Source organism: Falco rusticolus, chromosome 7 (assembly GCF_015220075.1).
Source record: "Falco rusticolus isolate bFalRus1 chromosome 7, bFalRus1.pri, whole genome shotgun sequence".
NCBI classification, from domain to species: domain Eukaryota; kingdom Metazoa; phylum Chordata; class Aves; order Falconiformes; family Falconidae; genus Falco; species Falco rusticolus.
In genome coordinates, this window is record NC_051193.1 from 43026757 (window position 1) to 43038892 (window position 12136).

At 35.7% G+C, this 12136-nt stretch overlaps 1 protein-coding gene across 2 annotated transcripts in view; it reads left to right on the plus strand.

The window, feature by feature from the left end:
• The window catches only part of TTC7B (tetratricopeptide repeat domain 7B), a 144633-nt gene that overhangs the window by 39662 nt on the left and 92835 nt on the right, over positions 1 to 12136 (plus strand). The gene's annotated exons all lie outside the window — the stretch shown is intronic.

Here is a 12136-nt window from a genome sequence, read left to right on the forward strand (position 1 = left end):
TAGGGTGACAAATGCTATACAAGTTTTCAAACTGTTTAGGGATTTCAGTGTGGAAATGATGACTAAGTTTTTTTAAATCTCATTCTTAAAGTAATGAACTACTGCTGCAATAGCACATGATCTGACAATTACATTTTAGTTCTGTTTTCATGATTTAATTGCAGGAGGAATGGAATGTTCTGAAAGCTAATTTTTTTCATTTACCACAGCTAAAAATAGAATTTCTGCCTTGATGTGTGCACAAAAGATACATAAAATATACTTAATGAAAGAATCCCAGTGGCAGTTGTGGTTAAGAATAAGCTAAAAATTCCACATTTTGAAGAATTTTGATTGAAGGCCAGGAATGGAAATGGTTCATTTAATCTGACATATGCATAAAAGGAATCAGCAATAGATGTAGCAGATTAAGGTTAATGAAGAAAACAAAAAAAAGCACAGAACAGTTGTACAGTGGGTTAAGGAGCATCCAGCCCACAGGAGTGCTTTTCCTTGAACATTTTGGTTGGTCTGGTATGAACTTTGAAAGGTTGATTGTATTCCATGTACACTTTCACACTGAAGCTGTTGGTGATCTTGTTAACTCCTACATAAGCATGTAATCTTTTTTGCAGTCTTTAGTACAATGGACACTTGCAGTTTACAAGCTAAATGCACATTATATTTTTAATTTTAAATTTCTTCTTTCCATTTCATTGGCCAGTGCTACTGTTTTTTGTGGTATGAGAGGAAGCAAGGTGGTAGGAAAAACAGCTCTTTGCCAATCGTTATTTTACATATTCCTGACATTATATCCTTTAGTTTCCTCTCTTAACTTAGAGCCAATCTTAGTTCCTCCAAGATTTCCTAGTATGGTCATTGTTCCAGGCTGGTAGTTATGTTGCTGCTTCTATGAGTGTCTTTTTTTTTTATTTATTTTTTTCTTTTTTTTTTTTAATTTTGTTACTTATGTTTACCAGAACTGAACAGAACATTGATACTTACCTAATAGGAACAAATTTATAGCATACTTTTTAATACATTCATTTGAAGGATGCTTTGCTTGGTTTTTCAATTTGTCATCTCTCCTGGTGTTAGGCTTACAGAAATCGGTTCAAGACCTTTCCATTAAGCTTTGCAACACACTTCAAGTTTGAATTTAATCTAAAATTGTAAAGATTATATGAACATTTTCAAGGAGAGGAAATGTAGGTTAATTATAGGCAGTTTAGAAATGGAAACATTTCTTTTAAATAAACTGGTTTTGCAAATGAAACTGTAGATGTTAGAAAGGCTTCAGTCCTGTGGAGGAGACAGGGAATCACCAGAGTTTATCTGCTTATGAGTGGGGGGGGCGAAGTAGAAGAGAAAAAGTGTGCCCATCTGTTTTTACAGGCAGACTAAATCTGCTATTCGTATTGCAATGCAGTAAAATATTTTTGTGTATGTTTATGAAGTGAGGCTTACATTCAGAAGAGTTGAATCTTAATTAAAAGTTCCTTTCACCAGACTATAACCTGGCATTCGTTTTGAGTCCGTTCAGATGTTACCCTGTTACCAGCATAGTGGCTATAGTAATTTATGTGTTAGAGCAGCTTAAAGATCCAAGGAGATGTTTATGTATTTTTTGCTGGGTTTTTTAGACTTCAGTTCCACTCCAGTAAGTACTAATAAATAACTCTCAAATTCTGCTGGATAAATTGTATTTGTCTTAAGTCCTTTTGCTATGGAGTAGGTTTTTGTTGGTGGTGCATATCTAGAAGGCAGTCAGCTAATCACTGTTTTTAATTACACTTCCGCTAGAAGTGGAAGCATCATTTTTGTGCATGTATGCCACTTCAAAACTAAAAGATAAGTAGGATAACTTTAATACTAACTGAAGGAGTGTAATTTTAGCAGTAATGTAGGGAGTATTGCTGCCTAACAAGAAAGCTGGTTGATCCATTTTAAATTTCCCCTTTGTTCACTAACTGTGCAGAGATTTTCTTTTAAGCCAAGAAATCAAGTTTTTGTGGAGGATTGAGTGACTGTCTTTCAGGTATGCATTATCTTATCTGAAAAACTACAAAGTGTTTGAAACCTAACCGCTAAGTTCTGGCATCTTGAAAATACATGGAAAAGCAATTATAAAAAAAAAAAATAAAAATATGGTGGCAATAGTCTGAACAGAAGAATGTTTTTTTTTTAGTGCTGTATTAAGACACATCTGAAATTAATGCTTTCTCCCAAAGTGTACAGAATTCTAGTAAAGTATCAAACTACGTATCTATTTTTCACTTGGGAGCAGAGGAACATTTCAGCTTGGAAATGAGTAACAAAGAAGTTGAGGAAGCTGTTCGAAAAGTAGGGTTTATGTGCTTTTTAAATACATTCTGAAATAGGTAATTTTAAATTTCTTTCTGGCTGATTATGCAACTTCTATTTAGTGTAGTAGTAACTTTGTAATTTCGGATTGGAGGAGTTCAAAGTCCTGACGTTGTTACAAGAAAAGCTGTGAGCACAGGAACTTTGACATTAGACCTTAACATAACTATTTTCAAGTAAAATGCCCCTGAGAGAGAAAGGACAGCCATTTATGTACCCAGTAGTTCTTCTGTCCTAGTATTTGCTTTGTATTCATGTTACGAGGTAAACAAGACAAGCTTGAATTTTAAATTATTTTTATTTTAGAGGTAGTAGTGTTCAGAAATGTATGGGAACTGTATACTCTTAAAGCAAAAGAGCTTTCTGGTTGAAGTCTAAAACCAGGAGCCTGTCATGTGAAAACCAGACTTCACTAGCTTTCAGAGCTCTTTTTTGTAGCTTCTCCTATATTTCACAACTTCTCCAAGGACATTGCTCTATCATGGTCCAGGATCCAGACTGCAATTTGGTCTAATCTCCATAGTGGTTCACATGCTGAATCAAAACCTGAGGGATCTGGACCAAATCTGTACTCGTCATGCTGCCATTACCTGTGCTTGCACAGCTGCAGTGAAGCAAGACCGTCCCAGTCTTCTCCATTAAGTTGTTTCTCAGTGACTGGCATTTTCTCAATGAAAAATTTACCCACCCCAAGACCAAACCAAAACAAAAAATCTCAACCAGTTTTTCTGCATATAATTGATTTTTATTGGCTTACAAAATGTTTGACAAGCACAACCAAAAAAACCCAGACTCTAAGCAGTTCCTCATGTATAGGAGTTGTCTATGTAGAAGTTGTTTCTTTACCTATTTTTCTTTTTCCATCATAGCATCAATAGGAAAATCATAGGAATATAGCTTTCATGTTAGTAAATGGGGGATGGTGGATGGAAGCCAATTCATAAGTGCTTCTTTTGCACACATGTACCTGTACAGTATTCACAGCTGGGTATTTCGCAGTGATTAAATCCATAAGAGAAGGTTTTATGTAAATGTTTTGACATAAGTGCCCATCAAGACACTGTATGACCAGCTGTCATAGAATACAGTGCTAGCTATCCATCACTCTCTGAATCTGTTGAGATGATGTTGCATATTCTGCATCAGTCTCAAAACAAATTGGTCATTAAGTAAAGAATAGAAAGTAAGATGACATTCAAAAACATTGAAATCCTATAAAGTACTGTATTCTTTATATGTGAAATATCATTACGATATTGAAAAATAAATGAAATTACTTCTGTTGCAGTTTTCAAAACAACTTTGTCCTGGAAATAAAGCACAAACATGCTTTCATGTTTGTGTGGTTAGGAAATTAACACAGAATACATTCAAGATAGAGACAAATATCACTGGTTTTTGATTGCTAACAAAAATGAGTTTTCAAAGGACACTTTAATATCTGCCTTATCAGGTGCTTTTCTTATCCTTATTTAAGATACTGTTCTTACTCTGTTAGTTTTTGTTGAAAAACAGTATATTTGAATGTGAGGGGAAATTACCATTCTCTCAGATATTCAGATAAAATCATCCATCAGGAATGCTTTCTCTTTCAATCTTTGTTTGTGTTTATTGCTCAGAATTGTGTCTTAAAGAGTTTAAGATAATAATGCATTGTGAAATTATAGAAAACCTGTCAGTTTTACATGGAGGACTAAGGTGAATATAAACATGAAGGAATCACTTCCATTCAAAATAATCTCAAATTACTTTTGTAATAGTTACACAAAACACACTGAAAGAGCAATGTTAGTATCTGAGTTGATGTTGAATTTTGATAATTTTAACAATTTGCAGTTAGTATTCTGACTCTAGCTCACTTTTTCCGAGAAGATACTTAGTGGGTTTTAGCTCGTGTGCTACAGATCTTGCTGACTGTGGCTGTTGCTTGCCTTTGCAAGCATCAGATTCAATGTTTTGGTTTTATGTTGTGTTGTGATGGGCAGCAAACAAAACGGTATTGGATTCCTAAACTGGGGAGGGACTATTTAGTGCGCTTCCTCTGCTCCCGCCAAAATGCTTGCTTTACTGCTGCATTTCATGTTCTGGTTTTTATTTCCTTCTCTGGTTTTGATACTGTTCTGAAGAACACTGCTTCGCATGTTAGGTGTTACATGATGTGGCTATGCCACACATTTTTTATTTTTTTTTCTTCTTTTTTTTTCTTTTTGCCTTTTTCCTTGCAGCTTCTAAGATGTGGATTCATAGGATCACACAGGTTGAAAGGGACTCTGAGAGGCCATCTGGGCCAGACCCCTGCTCAGAACATGTCTGGTGTAGAGCAGCTTGCTCAGAGCCTTGGCCAGTTGGTTCTGTATGTCACCAAAGATGTAGGTTCAAATTCTGATGAGTTTTGGGGCTTAGGCATTTTGTGAACAGCATTCATGAGGTATATCACCTGAATGTGAGCTGCAGTAACTTACAACTAATTAAGTCTTTTGAGTTTCTTTCTGTTAATATACTGATTTTTCTCTAAAGGACAGTTAGTCCTCAGATGGTAGTTATTTTCACCAAGAAAAAGGTTTCATTCTATGAATATAGTATTTGGCTATTTCTGTTAAAGCTTCAGTAACAGTTTAACATGGAGCTTTTCAGTATTTTGTACTACGGGTTACTATTACATTGTTTCTTTTTTAATATTGAAATCATGGTTTTGAACTGATTAAAAATTATGGAGGCTGCCAGTTTTAATTGCAAAAATGTTAATTGACCCTGTTAACTTCAAAAGGAGGAAATTAGCAGGTAGGAGAACTAATTGGTGCTAGATTTTTTTATGATAGTAGTAGAAAGGGATTTGCTAAACTGTAAGGTAAGTTTGCCAAGGAAAGAGTGCATGTGTTTTGGTCACAGTAGAGATAAAGGGAACTGGCTCTTGGAAAAACTAGGAGACTAATTATGTACAGACCTTTAAAAAAAATCACCAAAAAACCCCCTAGTACTAAAGGAAATTTCGTCTTCATATTAAAAAGTAGTAACTATTCATAAGCTATTTTTGCAAAGAGTTACCAGATTACTTGACTTTTCAACACTATGCTCTTAAGCTGTAGGTACTGCTGTAGCAATCAAACTGTACCAGTATGTTTATATATTCAAAAATCAGTGAACAGAAGGCTGATACAGTGCTAAGAAAAGCTGAATACTGTGCAGGTGTTTGAAGCTGTGTGTGTCTCTTTTTATTTGTTATTGAGATTAAAGGCTTTTGGAAACTCATCAGTTCTTTAGTATCCATTACTCAAATGATTTCCTTGCCATTGGCCAAACAACTTATAAAATTGTTTCTAATTTTTTAAGGTGAAAAGCAGTATTACACTGACCATGGTGAGTATTCACTACTGTGAATACCTTGCCGATGTAATACATGCTACAGAAATGCTAGCCACCAGCTGAAACTTGAAAGGCAGGCAAGCTTTACTTCATGTGTTCAGGTGAATACTGGAAAATTTCCCTTTCCACCTCCTGATTTCCACATCTTTTTACAGCACATAACTGCTAGGATAATGTGTTAAACAGCTAATTTGCTGAGGAGTGCTTGTAATTACTTTTTTTTTTCTTGTTGATATGCAGGCATTTTGGTGTTTGTACTGAAATAGTTTTGTTTGGGATTGGTACACCTCTTACATTTGACCTTTTAGGCCTTCCTAATTCTCCTTCCAATGCTGACCCACTGTCCCAAATGACCTTTTCTGGACTCCCATTTCCTACACTGTATTTTAAGCATGAGAAGTTGGAAGTAACACTTCCTTCTCACAGTGTATGGTCCTGCCCTTGTGCATTTTATTCCTCTCCTGTGCATGAGCATAGCGCGTATGTATAAATAATTTTGACAAAGTTTCAGTGCCTTTCTGTTTACCAGATCCCCATGTTACTGCAGCATGGGTATTTTTAAACAGTTTCTTTGGAAATTAGTAGCTCCTCAGAGATTACATTCAAACAGATGTGTGTCTGGTAAGCAACTCAGCAGTGAAGTAATCTCAATTACTTCACTGTGACATTTTTATAAGACTATTGGCAGGATGTTTTATAGAGGTGGTCTTATGTTCTTCCTGAAATGTGTTGCTGTAAGCCTCATGCTTAGGAACACTGCATGAATTTTTACCTGCAATGAATGAACAGAGGAGGAGTATAAAGAAAGGTGTTTACTAACAAATATTCTGCTTATATATTTTGAAGTATTAGCAGAGGCTTTTCTTTCCAGAAAGTGTTGTCCCTGTTTGTAGCTACAACTCACATTTTGTGTGTTGTATATAGTGTGAATTTGAAGGGGTTTGGTGTTCTTTCCCTGCCTTTCCCCAAGTTAATGTATTCAATTACACTGAACACTGGTTCATGATTAATGTGAAGAATATAAAAATAAAGACAGCTTAGTAAGTGTTTTCAGAATTGCCATTGTGTGCAAAGCAAAAAGGAAATCTTGCCCTCCATTCTACTTTGCTTTAGTATTACAGCCTGATAGCAAATATAAGAGTTGGCAATAAAAGGCAAGACTGTTATTAATTATACTGATGAATAAATGGTACATAAACAATTTTAAAGTAGTGGAAAACTGTTTTAACATCTCTAGCTAACCAGAAGCAGTAGCTTCAAGATTAAACATCTCTGGGGTTACCAACAAAGAGGTTTGATAACCTCTTATTTTGATTTGTTGGGGGGTTTTATTTTCTTTTTTCTTCTCCCTCTCCTAGTTCATTTTTGCTATCATTTTTCACACTTAACATTACTGTTTTGACACTGCTGTCCACACTTTAGCTCTCACATTGAACAGGCATACAGTGTCAGTGAAGTATCAGTGCCCCCCTTCACGACTCAGCTTAATTCTTCATAGGTGTTGTCCCTAGTTTTCTTTCATTGCAAGGGTGGCTCTCTGTTCCTCAGCTTTTCTGTTCTTTGGTGTCACCACTGGGAGGGCTGAACCACATACGGCGCTCAGGGTTTAGCCTTGTTTCTCCTTGCTCAGCACTGTCTCTGATAAAATATTTGATCTGTCTTCAGATTAGCTCTTTGGGTTCTATGAAATGTTACACTTCCATTGATGCATCTGGCTGCTTGTTGCTGCTTAAAATCTTGCATCTTGGCAGAGTACACTGCCTTCATGGTTTCTGCTGCTGATTTCAGACCTTTGAATCTTTAAGACAGGTTGTAAAACCATGCCCGTGTTGGTCACTCTGCTGAAGTTCCCCATGCTTTTATCATGCTTGGTATTAAACTGAGTGGCCTCCTAGGTCTTCAGTTTAGCATTCTAAATAAAATCACTGTTTGGTCCTGCACATTCTTCCTTCTAGTTCCGTAAGAGATTTTATATTTTCTTCTAAATAAAGATAAAATAACCTTATAAATTTTATAATATATAAATCGACTGATGTGGAATACAATATTAAATATTTACCAGGGTAAATTCTATTTTGTTTATTTCCTCTGTTAACTTCTGTAGTAAAACTTTCTGGCATGTTTAGCACTTCTTTCTTGTGAATTCAAGAATGGGCTTTTTTTGTTTATGATTTCTTTTGGCACGTTCTTAATCTACCCCCATTTCTTTTTCTGACAAGATCTCTGCTTGAAAGGAGAAAGTTGCAAAATAATAGGAGGTAAAGTGCAACTAACTGATGCACTCAGTCTCCAGTAACTGGAGAAGCCCTTTTGTGAATCCGGTCTTTGTGCCTTAGTAGTTGAATCTGGTACTTAGTGTACACACAGGCACATATATACACACGTATATAGTGTGTTGTATATATATATACACTTAAATGAAAGAACATTCTGAGGAGGAGCTGAGGTGGTGGTGTCAAGAGCAGTAGTAAACAAATCATGTAGTGTCCTGACACTGTAGAGTGGGATTCCCTGCTCTCATCTTCCCCATACCTACTCTTCTGGCATGCATTTTTCTTGTTTGCTTTTTGATGGTTCAAATATTTGTTTGGCTCCTCTGTGGAGACATCTCATTCTCCAAAACAGCAGAAAACAAGCAGCAAAAGAATTGTAGCTGTCATTTTAGTGAGATTAATTGATTTACTGGAAGGTGTGATAATGGCTAATGTGGCTGTAAGAAAAGAGGATCATGCAAGTGAAGGGTCAGCAAGAGGTAATAGTTAGGCTAGTATAAATAACTTAGCCTGTTTACTGGCATGGCTTTGGGTTTAGTTTTCTCTCTTAAATAGGAGAAGTACTGAAATTTAGCCACCAAATTGCAGAGCAGGTGAGGTGTGCTCTAAGTTCACTAAGCAAAAATTTACTCTAATTCCATTTTTGATCTGTAAAAGGCAGTTAGACTAAATATTTGGGGGGTTTAGTTTTAAGCATAAGGGAGATGCCTGCCAAACAAAGCCATTCTCGCACTAATGGGGAAGATATTATCAAAATATGCTGCAAATACAAAGTAAATCAACCTTTCTGAGAAATTTAAAGTATTTCTTTTGTAGCCTGTTTTGAGTAGATAGTGATTAATCTCTCTCCCTCTGTTATAAGGAATAGTGTTTGTTTTTTTCATCCTAACATCTTTCTATTGTAAACTGCTTTTCATTGAGTGGTTTCTTTCATTCTATTCTACTTTGTGTGTGTGTGTGTGTGTGTGTGTGTTTAAAAACACAAATAGAAAAAGTATTTGTCTGGGGTGTGAGGTTTATCTGCACCACTAATGCCAAAGCACTGTTGTCTGATGCCAAAGGAAGAGACCTCTTGGTCGTTGATAGTGACAAACATGTTGTGTCAAAAGTTTGCTACTGCTGGCATACATACTTATATTCAGGTGTTCTGATCCTGCATTGAAAGTTTCTCCTTACTGTCCCATAAGAGCACCTTTGCATAGATGCGGTTAAAATATTTTCAGTATTTTAAACAGAAATGCTGCCTGAAATTTTCAAAGAAGCATAAAAGTTGATCTTGCATCAGAATAATTAATAAGGTTCTAACATAAATTGTTGGGGTTTAGGGTCCAAATATGTAGACACAAGGATGAAAATTATTCCAAAGGTCATCAATCCATATAGATTTTCAACAGTAGATTATACCTTTAAATCCTGGTTCTGTCTTTAACTGTTGTAGTGCTACTTAAAGAGTCAAAGTAGCTTTTTTTATCTTGAAGATTTAAAGCAGCAAACATTTTAATTGGTCTTTAAAAACTATGAAGGTGCAATTCAAAGAATTTGACTCAAACATGTTCTGATGGGAGGCAGTCATAAACACACATATACCTAACTAGCGATATCTGTCTGTGGGCTTTGTCTTGTCTGAAATTACTGAAAATGTGTAAGCTCTGAGTGCATATTAATGTACCATAAAATTCCTTCTCTTGAGAATGGAAGGGATCTCAAAGTCGTTTACAGACACTGTGGGACATGTTTTTCTAAGTTAACCTGCCCTTTTGCTCTGGCATTCAGTCAGAATGGGCGGAACTGCTAACATGAAGGCACATGGTAGTGAAATTCAGGTGAAAGTTCTTCCTAGGCTAGGCAGAAAAAGTATGTGCCAGAATAGCTGCCACTCTCTTCTCTCTGATGTTACAAACTGCTAACAAATACAGGAAATGTACTTTGCTAAAAGCAGTGCAGTGTGGGGATCAACCATACTGTTCATGGTATATTTTGCTTCATTACTCAAAGCATTTAACTCAATTTTTGGGTGATTTAGATTGTAGTTTTGAAGTGTAATTTTTTTAGTATTCTTCATGTAGAAGATGCTCAACAAATCTGTATTGTATTTGTGGTTATTTGTGCAGTGGATCAGTGTTAAATGCTTTATGAAGCAAAAAGTAATTCTGTATTTTAAGTTGATTTGGTTTTTTTTCTTGTACAATCTTACTGCTTTTTCCATGATACAGTAGAACTTCAGTCACAAGTTTCAGTCCTTTGTAGATGCTTATAAAAATGTAACACGTAACTAATAACAACCTGTCATGAGGTTCTTAAGGATTTTTAAAGGTTACATACTTTTTCATAGGTACTATTTTTTGTAATTTCGTATGAAAAAATGCTAATTCCTAGTATTTCTTAAAGATTTAAATTATTGTGACTTGAAGTTCTATTACATAGTATATGTTTTATCTGTACTGGGAAATTAGTGCTTCTAGCTGCAAGCTCTTGCTCTCATTTAACAATTTTGCAGGGAACATTTCAGTTTAATTTTTTTGGCAAGTCTGTCTGTCTGGTTTTTTTTTTAAAATCTTGTTACAAGGACACATCTGTGACTTTGCAATACAGTCCTTGAGAGAAAGCTCCATTCATGGGAAACATGCGCTTAGAGCAGAGGACTTAAAGCTGGGATTCCAGTGGTCTGGTTTTGGCTCTCTGTATGTGGCATGTGGTATTACTGAATGGTATGTGTTTTGGCTTTCCAGAGGTGCTGAAGGTATACAGCTTCCATGGAGTTCAGAGGTTTTCTTAAAATTTGGCCTATTGACTTTCTGTATGTACTTCCTTAGGATATGAAGTTGGTGTAATATTCATTAACTATTAAGAGGCCTGCCTGCATGAAATATATAAATAAATGTGATCTTTAATGCAGTTGTTTCCATGTTAGATGTATATACAAGATATGTACTAACTGGTCTCTCTATGGTCAAGCTCTGCTGTGACCTGGACCTTTTACAGTCATCATTTCTTGTGTGACTGGTGATTATTTTTTAACTGACTGGTGGCTTGCTTTGACATAACTTTCAACCTGTTCATACAGGTTTTATTTGGAAATGCTAGTCCTTTCTAAATGAGCTTTTATATAAAAGTATTTCAGAAGATGAACCTGGGCTAGTGAAAGATGTCTGTGCTGGAGACTAAAGTTTCTGAAATATGCTGATAATCCTTTATTATATAAAACAGAACAGAGATGACGTCTGTCATGTAATGTCAAGAGTAAAATAAATGAGTAGATCTCCAGGCAATAAGTGGTAAGAGTTCTCTTGATCTTTGCATCTCTTGATGCAAAAGATCTCTTGCATCAAACTCTCTGGTTTCATGTATTCTGCAACTAAATTTAAAGAAAGTATCTGTGTAAAAATGCTGACTTTTTTTGAATTTGTATAAAGTTGCAATTCAGTAAATCAGTATTTTAAATATATTTGTGAATAAAGACAGAGTAAGGAAGGCAATTCCAACATCAGCTTTATAGTGCAGTGGAGTAGTGCTTTTACTTAGGAAAAGCTTGCACAATGTGTAATGCTTCTTTTCGCTTTTGAGCCTGTGCAAGTAAATGTTGTGCAACTTGCGCATAAAGTTGCATCTTTAGATACTACAACTGTATGACATAACATCTATGACTTAACACAAAACATGCTTTTGATCAAATAGTTTTGTTTTGCAACCAAACTTCACATGGTGAAATGACTGTCCTATGTTATGTGTTGAGGTTGCAGAATTTGGTTGTTCAGCTCCACAAAAAGCCAACCCAGTCCTTCACCAGTTCAAAGACAAACTATAAATATTAAGTAAAATATTCTCAACTGCATTTAAGTGCAATACAAAAACAGATAGCTGGGATACAGAGATAAGAAAAAAGATAAAGCTATAAGACCATTTAAAATAACCTAGTTCGAGAAGAAAGTTCAGATCTGCTGAATTTGTTAGTATGAATGATGCTTCTGGGGGTCATAAATCTCTTTGTAAAAAGCTGTTCAGGCAGTAGTCGTGGAAGAAGCATAGACAAAGAAACTTGAGTTGCAGAAGCCACACCAAAAGTCAAGAACAGAGCACTGATCCCCCAGTCCTCTTCTGGCCACACAGTGGGCCTTGCTGTTTGTGCTCTCTCCTCTCTGAAAAGAAGTTTAAAAATT